The sequence below is a fragment of the Lingula anatina genome, chromosome 6, assembly GCF_051362555.1.
Source record: "Lingula anatina isolate TDL-2025a chromosome 6, LinAna3.0, whole genome shotgun sequence".
Lineage (NCBI taxonomy): Eukaryota > Metazoa > Brachiopoda > Lingulata > Lingulida > Lingulidae > Lingula > Lingula anatina.
In genome coordinates, this window is record NC_141772.1 from 18,355,622 (window position 1) to 18,373,672 (window position 18,051).

At 35.8% G+C, this 18,051-nt stretch overlaps 1 protein-coding gene and 1 long non-coding RNA gene across 11 annotated transcripts in view; one reads left to right on the forward strand and one right to left on the reverse strand.

Moving 5' to 3' along the window:
- The window catches only part of LOC106173291 (dystroglycan 1), a 91,379-nt gene that overhangs the window by 56,363 nt on the left and 16,965 nt on the right, over positions 1-18,051 (reverse strand). Inside the window, exon 1 of one of the 7 annotated variants that reach the window (XM_013554373.2) lies at positions 9,393-9,534. The exons of 5 other annotated variants lie outside the window; for them this stretch is intronic. The gene's annotated coding sequence lies outside the window, so the exon portion shown is untranslated. Of the gene's footprint in view, positions 1-9,392; positions 9,535-18,051 lie in introns of those variants that run through there. One more of the 7 variants, XM_013554380.2, reaches the window with a different exon arrangement.
- On the forward strand, positions 3,173-5,204 carry LOC147761292 (uncharacterized). 4 transcript variants are annotated; one of them, XR_015335010.1, is made up of 4 exons: positions 3,173-3,623; positions 3,866-3,959; positions 4,385-4,539; positions 4,719-5,204. It is a non-coding gene; the product is annotated as an uncharacterized LOC147761292 (long non-coding RNA). The 4 variants fall into 4 exon arrangements; XR_015335011.1 differs by having other exon boundaries at positions 4,738-5,204; XR_015335008.1 differs by having other exon boundaries at positions 4,399-4,539.

Here is an 18,051-nt window from a genome sequence, read left to right on the forward strand (position 1 = left end):
CTTCAATAGTAACTATGGACCTATCTCTGCCAGTTTTGGAGATAAAAGGGAAGCAAAATTTGCAAAGTTCAGTTCATGGTGAAAAGTAGGTCAAAGGTCAATTTCAAGGTAACATTTAGATTGCCAGTATATGACTTCCTATTCAACTTCAATAGTAACTATGGACCTATCTCTGCCAGTTTTGGAGATAAAAGGGAAGCAAAATTTGCAAAGTTCAGTTCATGGTGAAAAGAAGGTCAAAGGTCAATTTCAAGGACACAGTAAAATTGCCAGTATATGACTTCCTATGCAAGTTCAATAGTAACTATGGACCTATCTCTGCCAGTTTTGGAGATAAAAGGGAAGCAAATTTTGCAAAGTTCAGTTCAAGGTGAAAAGTAGGTCAAAGGTCAATTTCAAGGTCACAGTAAAATTGCCAGTATATGACTTCCTATTCAACTTCAATAGTAACTATGGACCTATCTCTGCCAGTTTTGGAGATAAAAGGGAAGCAAAATTTGCAAAGTTCAGTTCATGGTGATAAGTAGGTCAAAGGTCAATTTCAAGGTCACAGTAAGATTGCCAGTATATGACTTCCTATTCAACTTCAATAGTAACTATGGACCTATCTCTGCCAGTTTTGGAGATAAAAGGGAAGCAAAATTTGCAAAGTTCAGTTCATGGTGAAAAGTAGGTCAAAGGTCAATTTCAAGGTCACATTTAAATTGCCAGTATATGACTTCCTATTCAAGTTCAATAGTAACTATGGACCTATCTCTGCCAGTTTTGGAGATAAAAGGGAAGCAAAATTTGCAAAGTTCAGTTCATGGTGATAAGTAGGTCAAAGGTCAATTTCAAGGTCACAGTAAGATTGCCAGTATATGACTTCCTATTCAACTTCAATAGTAACTATGGACCTATCTCTGCCAGTTTTGGAGATAAAAGGGAAGCAAAATTTGCAAAGTTCAGTTCATGGTGAAAAGTAGGTCAAAGGTCAATGTCAAGGTCACAGTAAGATTGCCAGTATATGACTTCCTATTCAACTTCAATAGTAACTATGGACCTATCTCTGCCAGTTTTGGAGATATAAGGGACTAAATGTTATAATTTTGGAGTTACCATAATGTGCCATAAATTTCCTACAGAAAAAATTAATTAAAATAAAGAAAAGGTCATTTTGGTCAAAGTTCTTGAAATGGGAGGTTCTCTGAAGTTGCAGAAGTTTAAATTAGATAAAATAATGTCATTTTTGACCACAAGTTGTCTGCTTTGCCAAGCATTATGTTTTATTTTTCCGGAGTTCAAAATTTATTATCCATTACCGTACTGCACATTTTTACGGAAGCCGACTGGTGCCATATGTTGAAAAAAAAAATTATCTCGAAATTTCGAGATAGCATTTTTTTTGTTCAAATTTCAAAATACTATCTCGAAATTTCGAGATAAATTTTTTTGCTCAAATATCAAAATGCTATCTCGAAATTTCGAGATAATTTTTTTTTTGTTCAAATTTCAAAATGCTATCTCGAAATTTCGAGATAAAAATTTTTTTTGTTCAAATTTCAAAATAGTATCTCGAAATTTCGAGATAATTTTTTTTTCTACATATGGCACCAGTCGGCTTCCGTACATTTTCCTTTCACCACCAATATGTACTTTCTGATACAGCGTAACTCGAAAACCGTATGGAATACAAAAAAACCGAGACCACCTCCAGTGTTGGGCTTTACATGCTCTACAAAATGCAAAAAAGAATGGGTCTCTAGCATTAACGGTTCCCGAATTAGAGACAGTTTTCAGTTTCGGTATCTTATGGCCGCTACTCCTGTGAAAATGCACCGATTGACCCCAAATTCACGGAGATGAAAGATGACCTGAAGGGTAACACTTTCCAATAATATTATTGGTTAAGTCTGTGTGGCGTCTGAATAACAGGGCAAAAAAATTTTTTTTCGTAAAAAATTTCATTTTTTTGAAAATTTTGACCCATTTGACCTTGAAGTAAAGGTCAAAGGTCAAATCCGAGGGTATATTTGAAATCTACACATATGACTTTTGGAAAGCCGTCTATAGAAATTTTTCCCGTAACTCCTTCTGTAGGGTAGATAATTAGCATTTAATTTTGCCATTTTTAGACAAGGGTGCATTGCAATGAGTGCCACACCCAGACCCCAATACCGACAAAGCCCAAATTTTACGTGGAACGAGTTGAGATTATAGGTGACCTAAATCCATGAGATGGGTACGGGGGCCCTTACCATCTAGGAGGAGAAGCGGTAACGGTAACATGGCGGCGGAGCCGGCGGAACGGACCGGACGGGACCGAAACCATGTGTACCGCCAGCGCTAACGCTGGTGGTAAATTTTTTTGTTCAAATTTCAAAATAGTATCTCGAAATTTCGAGATAATTTTTTTTCTACATATGGCACCAGTGGGCTTCCGTACATTTTCCTTTCACCACCAATATGTACTTTTTGATACAGCGTAACTCGAAAACCGTATGGAATACAAAAAAACCGAGACCACCTCCAGTGTTGGGCTTTACATGCTCTACAAAATGCAAAAAAGAATGGGTCTCTAGCATTAACGGTTCCCGAATTAGAGACAGTTTTCAGTTTCGGTATCTTATGGCCGCTACTCCTGTGAAAATGCACCGATTGACCCCAAATTCACGGAGATGAAAGATGACCTGAAGGGTAACACTTTCCAATAATATTATTGGTTAAGTCTGTGTGGTGTCTGAATAACAGGGCAAAAAATTTTTTTTTCGTAAAAAATTTCATTTTTTTGAAAATTTTGGCCCATTTGACCTTGAAGTAAAGGTCAAAGGTCAAATCCGAGGGTATATTTGAAATCTACACATATGACTTTTGGAAAGCCGTCTGTAGAAATTTTTCCCGTAACTCCTTCCGTAGGGTAGATAATTAGCATTTAATTTTGCCATTTTTGGACAAGGGTGCATTGCAATGAGTGCCACACCCAGACCCCAATACCGACAAAGCCCAAATTTTACGTGGAACGAGTTGAGATTATAGGTGACCTAAATCCATGAGATGGGTATGGGGGGCCTTACCGTCTAGGAGGAGAAGCGGTAACGGTAGCCGTCCGGCGGAGCCGGCGGAGCCGGCGGAACGATCCGGACGAGACCGAAACCATGTGTACCGCCAGCGCTAACGCTGGTGGTACAATTAATAAGTCAAAACCATGTATAGGTTTGTGAAAAGCCCTTAAAATAATTATGTTTGCCCTGCAGACGAACTTATGAAGCGAAAATACATTTTTTAATTTGTTTATGTTGTGGAAACTAAATGTAAAATAACGATGCTAACTCTGTGACCTATTTTCAACATGGCGGGTACTAGGATTATCACCGGAGCAACTGTGGAGCAAAGCACATCGTCTTCACAGTGTTAAAACATAATACTTTCTTAAATTTATGAAGAACACGCACTAGAGATGCTTAGGTACATCTCAGTAGGATTGGTGTGCACCAGAATATAACAAGAAATGACCATAGCAGCTGGTCGTCCTTAGAAAGTGCATTTTTTGGTTGAACCACTTCAGACTTATGACTGTTGTCAGGCTTGGGTTCCTCAATATATCTATCTATCTCATCGATTTAGCTCTGGATGTTTGTTGTAAGGTAAGTGATCAGTGGTGGCATACATATACTAGAATCAGATACACTAAAAACTCAAACCAGTTTAAATAAAAAGTTTGAATATTATTCAGTAATATAAAGAATATTAAGCAAATTTAAAAGACGTACTGGTATATTTCAATTCACAGAGTTTTACTTGATTTCTGTTTCATGGTAAACATGTATGCTGAAAAGAATTAACTGTGTATCTAACTTATGAAGTATATTTTTGCATTAAATTCTAGGGCTTTGTTACATGTGTTATCATAACACAAACAGTTAAGGACTATACTGAGCTTGAAGACAGCTTCATTAGAAATTTCTTACCCAGAATCAAAGGTATGTAACACACATTCAGGTTCAAGTTTTGGCATTTTAGGGGATGTTACTTGTGCCAGTTTTTTATATTTTAGTCTCATATTCACTATGCAGATTTATGTGTGTTTACAATGAAGTTGAATTTAACTGCCTAGCTTTATGTGACTTTGTAACACAGTGTGCTTCAATTTTCAAGACTTACATATTACACAGGACACTTGTAACTTAAGGTACTTTAGTAAAATCAGGAAAACTTTGCGGTCCATTATGTTGTTCATGTTGCTTTGCAAGGGGGCGTGCCTGACAATTAAGCTGATTACAACGACTGAGCCCGAGTGTGTTACTCCGCTAAGATAGATTGATCCTGCTACTTTATAGTTTCTATTCTGAACACAGTAAACCTCTGTTATTGTAAAGCATTTATTGATGTTATGTCTATTTTTCAGATTTTACATCCAAGGTCTGTATGTGAACCTTGACCTGGACAATCTTACAGACAATAATAGAAAAGTCACCTGAAATTGCACAGGCAAATTTGTCAGATTCAGATGTGAGCACCAACTTTGTAATGCCTGGAACACTTCCACGGAGAAGAAAAAAGGTTTACCTTTTTCGTTTGTTTCTTTTTCTGTCATGAAATTCTGGTAGCTACAATCATGCATATTTGATTTCCTTTTTTATACTTATGCAATATGTTTGATCAGAATATTATTTAGTAATTGTTCTTATACAGCAATTAACATGAGTTTAAAATAGGTTTAATACATTTTCTTTTGACAGCCTGTCCTGCCATCTTCAGGTAGACGTAGAAGTGGATATCCTGGCAAACCTCTATTGGACTTAGAGCCACCTTGGGTCAATCCCCCATAACAAATGTGCATCTTAGGCTTGGCAATCTCAATCAGTTTTGTAGGAAAGAAGGATTGTCGCCATTGAATTGACAAATATTGACAGTTCAGTCACACTAAACTATAGTGGCATGTTGCTTCAAGTTACCACACTTATTCTAAGATTGCTGAATTATCATTACTGTAGGAGACCCTGGATCTCTCAACCAGAAGAAGAAACTTGGGGATCAATCAGTTATAAGATTAAAATCTGCGGAACACTACCCATCACTGTTGTGTTTAGTATATGGAAAATATGACCGTGATATTGGAACCTTGGAGATTCATAACTTGATTTCACTCCTGTAAAAAGTAACTGCTTTGTTCTTTTACTGTCCAATTGATAATATAAAAATAAAGTACTCCTCCTGTCATTGTATGTTGCTGACTCTGTTTTAATTTTCTTTATAGAAAAAGAATATAGATATAAAGATTTCACATGTATTTACAAAGCCTATGAATCATTTGAAAGGAAAAAGAACGGTTGAAAAATGCAGTATAAATCATTTCAAGTGGATTAATTAGTGTTGCACTTGAGAAAACTGATAAAATGAGACAGTCATTCCCTTTTACCTTTAGATGCTGATGACACTGGATATGCACAGTAATAACTTATTAAATGGGGGGGGGGGGGGAATAACTTGTCACTAGTAATTTAAATTTATTCAGAAGTTGTATGGCTCTGTTTGAAAAGAATATTATTTGAGCAATCCTGTGTTACAGATCTCAAAATAAAAAACCTGCAAAAAAGGGGCCTCTTGATTATTTTGAGGAATTAGGGTAACTGTATTTTGGGACAGATTTGATGGCAGCCATTTTGTATTTATAAAAATTGGATAGATTTGCCCTTATCAAAGCATAGTTTGAATTCCTGGCTGTGAGTCTTTGATTAAATTTGATTATTGGAAGGTATTATCTCAAAATGTACTGATATCTTGATTTCGGCCGTTTGGTTTTCTGCTAAAATTGCTAAAGTTTGAGGCACTTTTTCAATATCTTCTGTTGTGTTTAACACACTTTTTAAATGTTGTATGATGAGACCAATATATGCTTAGGATCCCTATAAAATTTTATGGCTGTCAAGCCTGCAAAAAGAGAGATATGAATGCTTGAACATTGCTTGGTAGAAAAGTGAGTTTGGGGGGTGGGGTCATAAAAATGGGCGTGGCTCCTTAGTTTGTGGGTTAAACTGAAATTTAGTAACATATTCTCAATGGCAAATGGCTGGTTTAAATAGGTAAATTTTCAATTAATTTTAAAAAGTCATCAGTTTTGACATATTTGCTTATGAAGTGGCTTTATTGACCGAAGCTGAAAATCAAGCGAAAAATGGCCAAAACATATAATATCATATTATAATTATATCCAATGATTTCTTTTGGGATTGTTGTCTTCAATCTTAATATCTCCTATATATGCAACAATATTATGAATTTGGTTGAAATCTGTTGACCCCCACCTTGCCACCCTCTGACTGGTCTTATCATGGACACACACTTAATACCACAAGTTGTCAAATGTACAAACAAAAAGCAAATAATAATAATGATGCACATTTTGTCAATTTTGACGCAATATTATATAATGCTTAACACCATTATCACTCCGAACATCAAATAAGATACTGTAAGCATCATGGATATTCATAAATAGTAACAATTAAAGGTCTTCAGGTCCATGGAACTCTTAAGTCACACCTTGAAAATGACTATATGTGAAAAATGATCATTTCACATAAGACTGCATAACTTCCAGAAAAAGAATCTAATCAGGCTGGTCTTCCACCTAAAGCTGTATTGCAGTGCTTTGCTTACTTTGTAAGATGAGAGTCATAAGAATCTTACGTGGTCACTATGGAAAGCAATGCCTTAAGTAGTGTTTTTGGCATTTTGAATACTACCAATTTTTAATATTATACGCTGCAGATAATATAGATATATAGAAAATGTGATTAGCAAACTCTCCAGGACCATGCAAGATTAAAGTTACACCTTGAAAATACCAAAATGTGAAAAATAAACATTTCACATAAAAATCATAATGTATAAATGGAAAAAATTGCATAATGCATAAGAATGACTCTGTCAGGCTGTTTTTCAAACTCAACCTATAGCACCCCACATACGGTAAGCAATTGGCGCGCGCCACTTGCGCTGAGCCAGATGCTCACGCTCCTCAGCTCCCCGCAAACGCTGCGCTCTTTGCTCAGCAGAAGTGCCTCCTGGTCTGCCCCTAGCGGAGGCACTGTGAACTGTGGGATCATGTGTTTAAGGAAACATTACATATTGTTGTTTTTTCTGGTAGTAATGGAAAATGGTGACCATGTTAATCAATCAGACTAACTGTAACTGTGCACATTTTTGTTGACTTTGCTGGGGGCTGCCATTTTTGTTTGTTTCCGGCCACCGGCACAGGCGCATTGTTGGCATGACTTGAGCAATTGGCGCTTGCACCCTGCACACGCTGAGCCATTTGCCTCAAGAGAAAGATGAGATGAAAACGGCACAGTGCAAGTGGCGAGCGCCAAATGCTCACCGGTGTGCGGGCCCCTTAAATCTAAGTTCCATAGTTTCCCGTAATGTGTTCTGTATTGAATATAGTATAATATATGATGAAATAAGCAAAACAAAAAGAAAATGTAATAAGTTATTTGTCAATTTTGATGCAATTTTACAAAATGTTTAACAGCAAAATCAACACCAATTTTTAAAATAAATCATTACAGCAAAATCAACACCAAATTTCACAACAGGTAACACAAACTATGAATATGTAACTATTGTAAGGCTTCAGGCCCATGAGATTTTAAATTTACTCAGTGAAAATCTTAGTATGTTAAAGATGGATATTTCACAAAAAAGACCTACTACTCCAAGAAAACTATGCTGGTTTTCCAACTTCGGCTGTATTTTAGTTTTAACAATCCCCCTTGAAGTATGAACAAAATGAGCAACACAGTTTTTCTTATGCTGCTTATGGTGGCAATGCACAAAATTATTTTTTGTTAATTTGATGTATGTATCTTTGCCAGACATAAATGGGTCTGTACATAAAAATGTGGCAGCGCACAAAATAAGGTTTTTGTTAATTTTGATTTGTATCTTTGCTAGACATATCTGGGTCTGTACGTAAAAAGCAGGCTACGCTATAGCTCTTTTCTATGCTGTAAAAGCATAGATATACTGAAATATAATTTTATGCCAATTACGGGGAGAGTAAATAAGGTAAAATAAGTTCAACGTCATTGACCTGTTTCTGTACCTTTGATAACAAAATCGGCAGTAAAATTGACTTCACAATTATATAATTTATTATTGTATGATGTGGTAAATATAATATCTACTAGCCTTATGGGTGCTGCAGTTTGTATTCGGCTATATTTACAGGTTTGGCAAGAAACAATACATGTAGCCATCACATATGCCGAGAAGCACTGTTTGAAAAAGTCATTTTTGAGCGGGGCAATTAAGATTCTGTTGTACCTGTCATACCTTTAAAATGCCATTTATGAAAATTAACATTTTACAAAAAAATGCATAACTTCAAGATTAGCAATCTGATCTGACTGGTTTTTGAACTCACCTATATTTGAGTATTAGGGTGTATTCCCAGAGATTTAGATCGAACCAGGGATTAAGATTTAGACCGACCTATCTCCCTGGGGGTTCATGCTAAATTGCAGTCAGCTGAGCGCGCACCATAGTTAATTACCCCTTTACAGCTTTCAGTAGGCGGGACAGATGCTTAAGCCGGCTAAGCTGACAGTAATCTAGTGAGACTCCCCACAGGGATAGATCGATCTAAAATCTATGGAAATGGGTTCATCATTTCTGTAAGTTTTAAAAGAATATGTCAAACAGTTTTCCAATTAGTGTGCCATTTAAGTAAAATACAAGGTCAGATTTGACATCTACAGTCACATTTTTTATGATTCAAAAAGCAAGATCAAATAGTATTAAATATAATATAACAAAATGTGCAAAATAATATAAAGGGTTATCACCTGGAGGAAGAAATGTTTGACTTTTGATCAGATTTCTGCAGTAACTTTTGTCATTATTCATTTGGTTTGGAGATATTTCATATTCAATTTTGAACATTTTTGACAAAGTGTGACAGTAATGCAAATATGTATAAACTGACCAAGCAGTAAATCTAGCAAGTTTTAAGGGATAAAAACCTTTTGTATGAGATTCATATTTCACAAAAAATCATTGTAAACAACTCATAGATATATAATAAATACTATTATACCACCAAACTGGGGTATTCTGGACTCAGTGCTTGCCATCGACCATGTGACTCCTACAGATAGCTATACCTCCATAATAATATCCTAAGAGATTAATACAAAAAACAAACTTTATAGGAAAAAAACTGGGACTAACTTTATATATATATATATATATATATATAGACACAGAACACTTAATCCTAATAACCAAAGGATTTCCACAAGACTCTAATCACAATAAAGCACTCCATCAATAAAAAACTTAGCAGTTGTTATTTTGAAAATATTACCATTGGGAAGGTGCAACCAACAGTCAAAACCAAATCATCTTACCTCCTTCGATGGCTGCTTTGTGGCCACACAAGCTGCAGAGCTGATGAGGTCTGAGGGGTAAACCTCTGGTGTACAAGGAGATCCGCACTCATATGAACACCTGCCTTAACTCTCTATCCAACACACAGCACATTATTGTTATGCATAAACTCAAGTGCAGAGCTCTAAGATAGCATCTCTCATTGTTGTGGATACAGAAAAGGCACCCACAGCAGGATAAATATACCATCTTCAGATCTAATCAGATTCATTTTGCTTTGACTCAGTAAGAGACAGTAAGAGGCCTTGTAGATGAATATCAGTTTGGGGAACCACCCATTAAAAACTACTGGATTTACTACCGAAACTTTGTCTTGAAGACCTGCTTGAAAGATAGATGTGGGCATTCCAATTAAGAAGTGTACAGTAGTGACTATATCTTTTTTTCAATGGACAAAAATTAACAAAATTTCAGATACATAATTTATAATCACAACAGTTAAATTTCTTTAAAGAACTTGCAGTGCTTTTACTGCATAGAATAGGCCATCAACTGTGTCTGTGGTCATCACGCTGAGCACTTTAAGTGGTATATCAATAAGTGATCGGACCATTTTTCCGAAAATTAAATTTACAGAACTGATGAATATTCATGAAATACAGGTCAAGTTCTAAAATCAGCCTGATCGAACCATTTTTTCAAAAGTTATGCTGTTTTTTTTTTCCAGCATAAATTATCCACCATTATATAAATAGACCAAAAACAGATTTAACTTTTGTCTTCAAACTTTAAGAGCTGATGGATATTCATAAAATACAGGTCAAGTTCGAAAATCTGCTTGATTAGAACATTTTTCTTAAAGTAATGCTGTTTTTTTTTTCGCTTTTTTCAGTATCTTTTATCCACTGTTATACAGAAAACCATGTCATATTTTGCTTTAAAAAACACACAACTGATTCATAGGACCAATATAAAGATCAAGCTCAAAATCAGCTTCATTGTCTCATTTTTGTTGAAGTTATGTTGTTTTTTGTATAAGTGGTTTTCCCTCAGATTCAATTCTTAGGTATGTTAACAGTCACAGTATTGAATAAGATATGTTAAGGTGTTCTTTTCACATTTTCAGCATCTTAACAATATTGTTAGTTGATTATATAAAAATGATGCTAAATCTGTTATTGTGTGTTATCAGTGCAGTTTGTCAGATTCAATCCTCACTATTACCCCATTCACACTACAGTTGCAAAAATGCGCATTTCTATAATCCGAATTTTTCGTGAGAAATTCGATTCTGTTTTGCGTTCATACTGTACAGTGGAACCCGCATCGGCAAAGCCAAAATCCAGGTGAAACTTCCTGCGTAAACAACTGCACATGCGCTGCATCAAGCAATATGAAATAAGGCTGCAATACCTACATGTTTATTTCTCTGGAATTTTTTCCGCTTTCTTTTCGGGAAAAAACATTTTAAAGCAAAACAAAGAATATTTGGACAACCCCTCATATTTGACACACATAGTAGTCTTTCTGAGAGAAGACGCACACTGGCAGGGTTTCTGCCATGTACCACGCATGCGCAAATATATCTCCGCACTGTTTACTTAGAAATCCACTTCGCTTGCAGGATTTGGCAAATTCGCATTACAGAAATCCTCTTGCATTCATACTACTGCATTTATTCGAATTGTGACCTAATTCACAATTTATAGGGATAACTGAGCATAGTGTGAACGCAGTATATATTCAGAATCTCAGCATTGAATAAATTGGATATTCAAAATTTTTAAATTGAAATTTTTCACATCTCAACAATTCCGTTTGTTGATCATATAGAAATTATAGTAAATTATTAATGCATATTATGTAATAAAGTGTTAAAACTGAACTAAAATCATATCAGTACAGTTATCTCTTGTTTACATGTGGGCCTGAAGATCTTTGCTTGTCACATTTCTAAATATCTGTTACCTACAGTACATACTTAAAAAGCAGTGTTGATTATGCTGCTAAACATTATGTAATATTGCATCAAAAAAGAAGAAAACCCTATTAAGGCGTCAACAGTTCAAATGCTATAAAAGGAAAATTTAGATACCTATTATTTTTAAACTTGTAAGAATGAATCGTTTGATTGATCTACAGCTCAAATTGGAAAAAGACTATCATTTTTTTTTTTTGTATTGAATTTGAGCATTTTTTTGTAAAAATTTCAATTTTTCACATTCTGGTTTTTTAATTATTCATTTTTCAAGCACTGGCATTTTCAGATGTGGCTTTGGTAAAATATGGTGGTGATAATTCTGTTAAAAATATATATAATTTAATTTTTAAATTGACAGAACATTTTGCACATTTTTTTTCCTGCTTAATGTCTGTACATTTGACAGCTTTCTGCCTTTTTAATTTTGTTGCCACCACTCAATAGGAATATTCTATTTTTAAGAAGTTATGATTTAAAAAATACAGTATTGAGTAATTACTGTATATCATTTAGTGCCTAGGATAGCTCTGAAAACAGTAGTATTAATCTTTTTCAAAATTAGAAAAAAATGAAAACTAGAGAAATATTGTACCACAAGCGCATGCATAAGGCCACACTTTTTTATTTTTATGGATGACATCCTCTGGGTACCCCAAAATCGGTGCGAGAGGGCGAAAAAAAAAAAAAAAAAACAGTCCAAAAAAAAAAAAAAAAAAAAAAACTGCTTAAGTAAAGGAATGCTGTCAGTACACAGCTGGAAACACAAATTTAACCACAGAAACACGTATCAAACTAGAGGATCAGAGAGGCGATACCGCCTCTGGATATTGTACCACCAGCTGGAGTAAGCGCATTCTCATGGAAACCCCACCCCCAAAAAATGAACACCACCACCAGTCTTGTGCTTGACAAGCTCTATGAAATGCAATAAACAAGAGTTCTCAAAATATGAAAAAAATATATATATCGAACAAACATAACTGTTCAAAACAAGCAGATGTTCAAATTGAGCTGTATTTTCCTAACACTGATCACTCCTGTGATTTTCTAGACAATAGGCCTATTGCTTTTCCTTGAAATGCGTTATCAGTATTGCAGATTTGCTGACAAAAGAGAAAACCTAGGGACAACAGTGGGCAGATCTCTGCTAGCTTTGAAGATATGAGGGGCAAGAAAATATGCAGAGTTCAGTTTGTGGTGAAAAAGTAGGTCAAAGGTCAATTTCAAGGTCACAGTATATGACTTCCTATAAAAGTTCAATAGTAGCTATGGGCATTTCTTTGCCAATTTTGGAGATATGAAGGCCAGGAAACATGCAAAGTGCAGTTCATCATAAATAGTAGATCAAAGGTCAATTTCAAGGCCATAGTAAGATTGCTAGTATATGACTTCCTATTCAAGTTCAATAGTAACTTTGGACTTATCTCTGCCAGTTTTCGAGATATAAAGGATAGAAAATTTGCAAAGTTCAGTTCATGGTGAAAAGTAAGTCAAAGGTCAATTCCAAGGTCACAATAAGACTGCCAGTATATGACTTCCTATTAACGTTCAACAGTAACTATGGGTGTATCTCTGCCAGTTTTGGAGATATAAGGGTTGAAAATTTTGCAAAGTTCAGTTCATGGTGAAAAGTAGGTCAAAGGTCAATTTCAGGATCATATTTAGATTGCCAGTATATGACTTCCTATTCAAGTTCAATAGTAACTATAGGCGTATCTTTGCCAGTTTTGGAGATATAAAGATCAGAAAACTTGCAAAGTGCAGTACTGAAAAGTAGGTCAAAGGTCAATTTCAAGGTCACAGTTAGATTACCAGCATATGACTTCCTATTCAAGTTCAATAGTAACTATGGGCGTATCTTTGCCAGTTTTGGATATATAAAGATCAGAAAACTTGCAAAGTGCAGTTCATTATGAAAAGTAGGTCAAAGGTCAATTTCAAGGTCACAGTTAGATTATCAGTATATGACTTCCTATTCAAGTTCAATAGTAACTATGGGCGTATCTCTGCTAATTTTGGAGTATTTCACATTTTCCCCACTGAATATTGCGATGTTGTAATTTTTGATATAGGGCAATGCCTAAACCATATCAAAAACAAAAAAATGGACACCACCCCCAGTATTGCACTTGACAAGGTCTACAAAATGCAATAAAAAAGAGGTCTCTGGCATTTACCGTTCCAGATTTAGAGCGAGTTTTCAGTTTCGGTATCTAATGGCTGCTTCTCCCGTGAAAATGCACCGATTGACCCCAAACTCCCAAAGATGAAAGGAGTCCCCAATGGTAACCCCTCACTATAACAGGAGAGCTTAGGGCTGTGTAGTTTCCAAAAATTAGCACAAACAAATATTTTTTTACAGAAAATTCCCATTTTTAGAAATTTTTGGCTTGTTTGACCTTGAAAAAAAGGTCAAAAGTCAAATCCAAGGGCATATTTGGAATCTCCACATATGACTTTCAGGAACACTTCTGTAGTAATTTTTCCCATAATTCCTTTGGTTTGGGAGATATTAAGCATTGAATTTTCAAAAATTTTGACAAGGGTGCATTTCAACAAGCGTCATGCCCAGGCCAGTGCACCGATGGAGACAAAAAAACCAGGGTGTTCAAGTTGAGATTATATGTGACTTAAATCCAAGAGATGGGGACACAGGTCCTTGCGGTCTAGGAGGAGAAGCGGTAACGGTGACTTGTTTCCGGCGCCCGACTGCGGAGCCGCAGGAGCCGGCGGAGCCGGCGGAGCTGTACGAGACGGGTCGGGACTAAAACCATGAGTACCGCCAGCGTACACGCTGGTGGTACTAACTAACAATATGTCTTTATCCATGCTCTCAAAATATTAAAGCATTGTGAATACTTCGTAGAAATGTTTAAAAAATGATGAATTGATATACTTCATATTACCAAATCTATTAAGGTTATTTCATGCATTCATTTGGTATAGCAATCAATAAAACAAATATCAATCAAACAGTGCGTCTTTTTTTGTATTCTCAGAATATTAAAACATTTTGAACACTTCACAGAAATGTTTAAAAAATGATGCAAAGATATGCTTAATACTACCAAATCTATTAAAGGTCATTTCAGACGATGCCATTTTGTCAACTTCAACTCACACGAAGCAGCTAAACTGTCAGGTGGCCTGTCCGACCTTCAGCCCACCAAATACCTCGACGCCCTTGTCGACCCTTTTTTCGCTACAGAAAACCTGGTATTAATGTGCTACTTTATACAGAATTTCACAGAAATGTTTCGGCCGCCGCCAGCCTTTCGCACAATTGTAAAAAGGTGATATCTCCATGCCCAATATCAATGGCATACCAATCCAAAACGATGGCGCCCGTTCTCTTGATGACTTTTATTGTTGTGTAATTTGAAAGTAACCCAGAGATGAATTTGACAGCAAAGTGGCCGCATTTCCACGTGGCGAAAATACGCATACGCAGAAAGCTCATTTCCTTGCAAATTCAATAACAACGTTTGCGACAACCGACTTCGTTGGGTGCTGGGGGGGGGGGGGGGGGCTTTTTTTTTTTTTTTTTTTTTTTGGAGAACGGGCGAAAATCCGTGCGCGCGCAGGATGTCATCCATAAAATTAAAAAAGTGTGGCCTAAAAAGCAAAAAAAAGGGACACCACCCCCAGTGTTGTGGTTGACAAGCTCTCCAAAATGTAATAAACAAGAGTTCTCAATTTTTTTTTTAGAAAATAACAATTTATATCAAAATTGTGGGGAGAAGTGATAGCTCAAACCAATGGTTGCAGTAAGATTGTGAATAAAAGACTTCCCATCTAAGTATCTAAGTTCAATAGTAATTTTTAGGACTTGGAATATGTGAAGCACTGTTCATGGTGAAAAGCAGGTCAAAGGTCAAATTCAAGGTCACAGTAAGATTACCAATATATGACTTCCTATTCAAGTTCAATAATAAATATGGGGTATCTTTGTCAGTTTTGGAGATAAAAGGGTCAGAATATTTGCAAAGCAAGTTCATGATGAAAAGTAAGTCAAAGGTGAAATTCAATGTCACAATGGCAAATACATTTACTTAAAAGTACAACAGGTTATTGCATATGCACTAGTAGCGCATCCTAATAAAAGCCGCATTCCAATACAATGAAATTATCCCAATCAAAATTGTAACCTGAAATAATTTAATTGACTATCATTAATATAACTTAACCCTGAAGTGACAAAATAAATCACTGAACGTGATCAAATACTTCAGCCAATTTACTTTAATGAAAAGAAAAACCTGCATATCAAACGAGTCATATTTCATTGCGTCACTGTCGGATGTAGGTCACACGCTTCTACCGCTAGGGTGTAAGACGTAACAACTGATTTCCGACAGCGCTCACCATGTCGCTTCAAAGAAGCTGCAGAAGCCAAACTCCTATTTTAGCATTCCGACTGCTGCAGTTTCGGATACGGAAAGCTCAGCATCGGTTTCCACGGAAAGTGAGAAAACTACCCCTGTCACAAATGTCTGCTTTAAAGAAGCATGGCAGAAGCAGCATGCATGGCTTTGGTTGGATGACCAAAAAAATGTAATGTTTTGTGACATTTGCAGATATTTACATTTTAAAAACTCCATGGCAATCGGGACAAACAATTTTAAGACAAGTACTTAAGCGAGGCATGTCAGCCACAAGGAACATAGGCAAAGTTTTCCACTTCGTCACTTGTTCTGTTCACAGTTTATAATTTAAAATATGAGCATTCCGCGCTGCTCTTCTCTGGATTTCAGTTGCACCATGCATATTACGTGTGTAATGACATTACTACAGTGCCAATAAAGGCCCCATCACGCTAGAGGCAGAATCAGCAAGAATGCCGTCGGAAAGACAATTCTTTATACGTTCCTGGATACTTGAAGAGCATTCTAAAATTTCTCAGAACATTCCAAATATTTTTAAGCATTCTTGTGGCCGGCCCGAATGTTTTGCTCATGCTCAAAACTTTTGTAGTGCATTCCAAGTGGAGAAATATCGAATGGCATTCTAAGTATATTCTAACTGCTCTATGAGTGCATTTTAAATATTCTTAGGGCATTCTGACAGCATTCGAGGGAGAACCGAAATGGCAAGACACTTAAAATCCTGCAAGAATGAGCTGGATTGCAACTTGAATACATCTCAATGGCTGCCGAAATCCTATTTCAGCAATCGAACTACACTCGTACAGCATTCGAAGTGTATTCTAAATATTCTGACAGCATTCTGACAGCATTATCAATATTCCTAGTTTTCCAACTACATTCAAGCTGCATTTGAGAGCTAATACAAGTCGAAATGTGCATTAATCATTCCAGGCGGATTCAAGCACATTCTGAGTTTTCAAATGGCATTCTTACAAGAATTTAGGTCAATTTGAAATTTCTTCCCGAATGTAGTAAGAATTTTGAAAATTCTTCGTTCTGGCTGGTTCTGCTTGATTCCTTTTGATTCCGAATAAGTGTGACAGGGCCTTAAATAATATCATACATTGTAAACTTTTTTTAAGACAGTATTTGATGGGTAATAGGAATTAAGACAATTTTTATTTCTGATTCAATATCGAAACTTGAAATTTCTGTAAATTTGGAAATCGACTAAATACAATTTTTGAAAATAGCCCACTGTTCTTGTCATAGGGGGCTAAAATAGCCCAAGCTTTTGGAGTTCCAACCTAATCCCTGAGTACAGTTTGTGGAGAAAAGTAGGTTTAAGGTCAAATTAAAGGTCTAAGTAACATTGCCAATATATGACTTTCTATTCAAGTTCAAAAGTAACTATGGACAAATCTCTGCCAGTTTTGGAGATAAAAGGGACGAAAAATTTGCAAAGTTCAGTTAATGGTGAAAAGTAGGTCAAAGGTCAATTTCAAGGTCACAGTTAGATTGCCAGCATACGACTTCCTATTTAAATTCTATAGAAACTATGGGCGTATCACATTTTATTTTCACCACTGAATATTGTGACCTTGCAGTTTTTGATACAGCCTAACTCATAATCTGTATGGAAAACAAAATAACCGACACTACCTGTAGTATTTCACTTGACAAGCTCTACCAAATGCAAATACAAGACATCTCTAGCAATAATGCTTCCAGAATCAGAGAATTTTCAGTTTTGGCATCTAATGGCTGCTTCTCCTGTGAAAATGCACCGACTGACCTCAAACTCCTGAAGATCAAAGAAGTCCCTAATTGTAACCCCTTACTCTAATATGAGAGCTTACATCTGTATAGTTTCTGAAGATTTGCACAAAGAATTTTTTTTTTTGCAGAAAATTCCCATTTTTTAGAAAACTTTAGCCCATTTGACCTTGAATTAAAGGTCAAAGGTCAAATCCAAAGACATATTTGGAATCTCCACATATGACTTTTTGTTAGACTTCTATATAAACTATTTCCACAATTCCATCAGTTTGGGAGATATTTGGGAGAAATTTTGATAAGGGTGTGTTTCAACAAGCGTCATGCCCAGGCCAATGCCCTGACTGAGACAAAAAAAAACAGGCAGTTCAAATTGAGTTTTCAAAGAGCTGTCAATAATTTCAAATATAAGGTCAGATGGTAAAAAAATTGATGCAATTCATATGCATTGGTACATACTTTGAGTAAAAACAACAAATTCTGATGTAGGAGAGCCTTAAATGTTTTTTTTTTTTTTTTTTTTTTTTGGCATTTTGTCTTTGATGTTTCAGTACA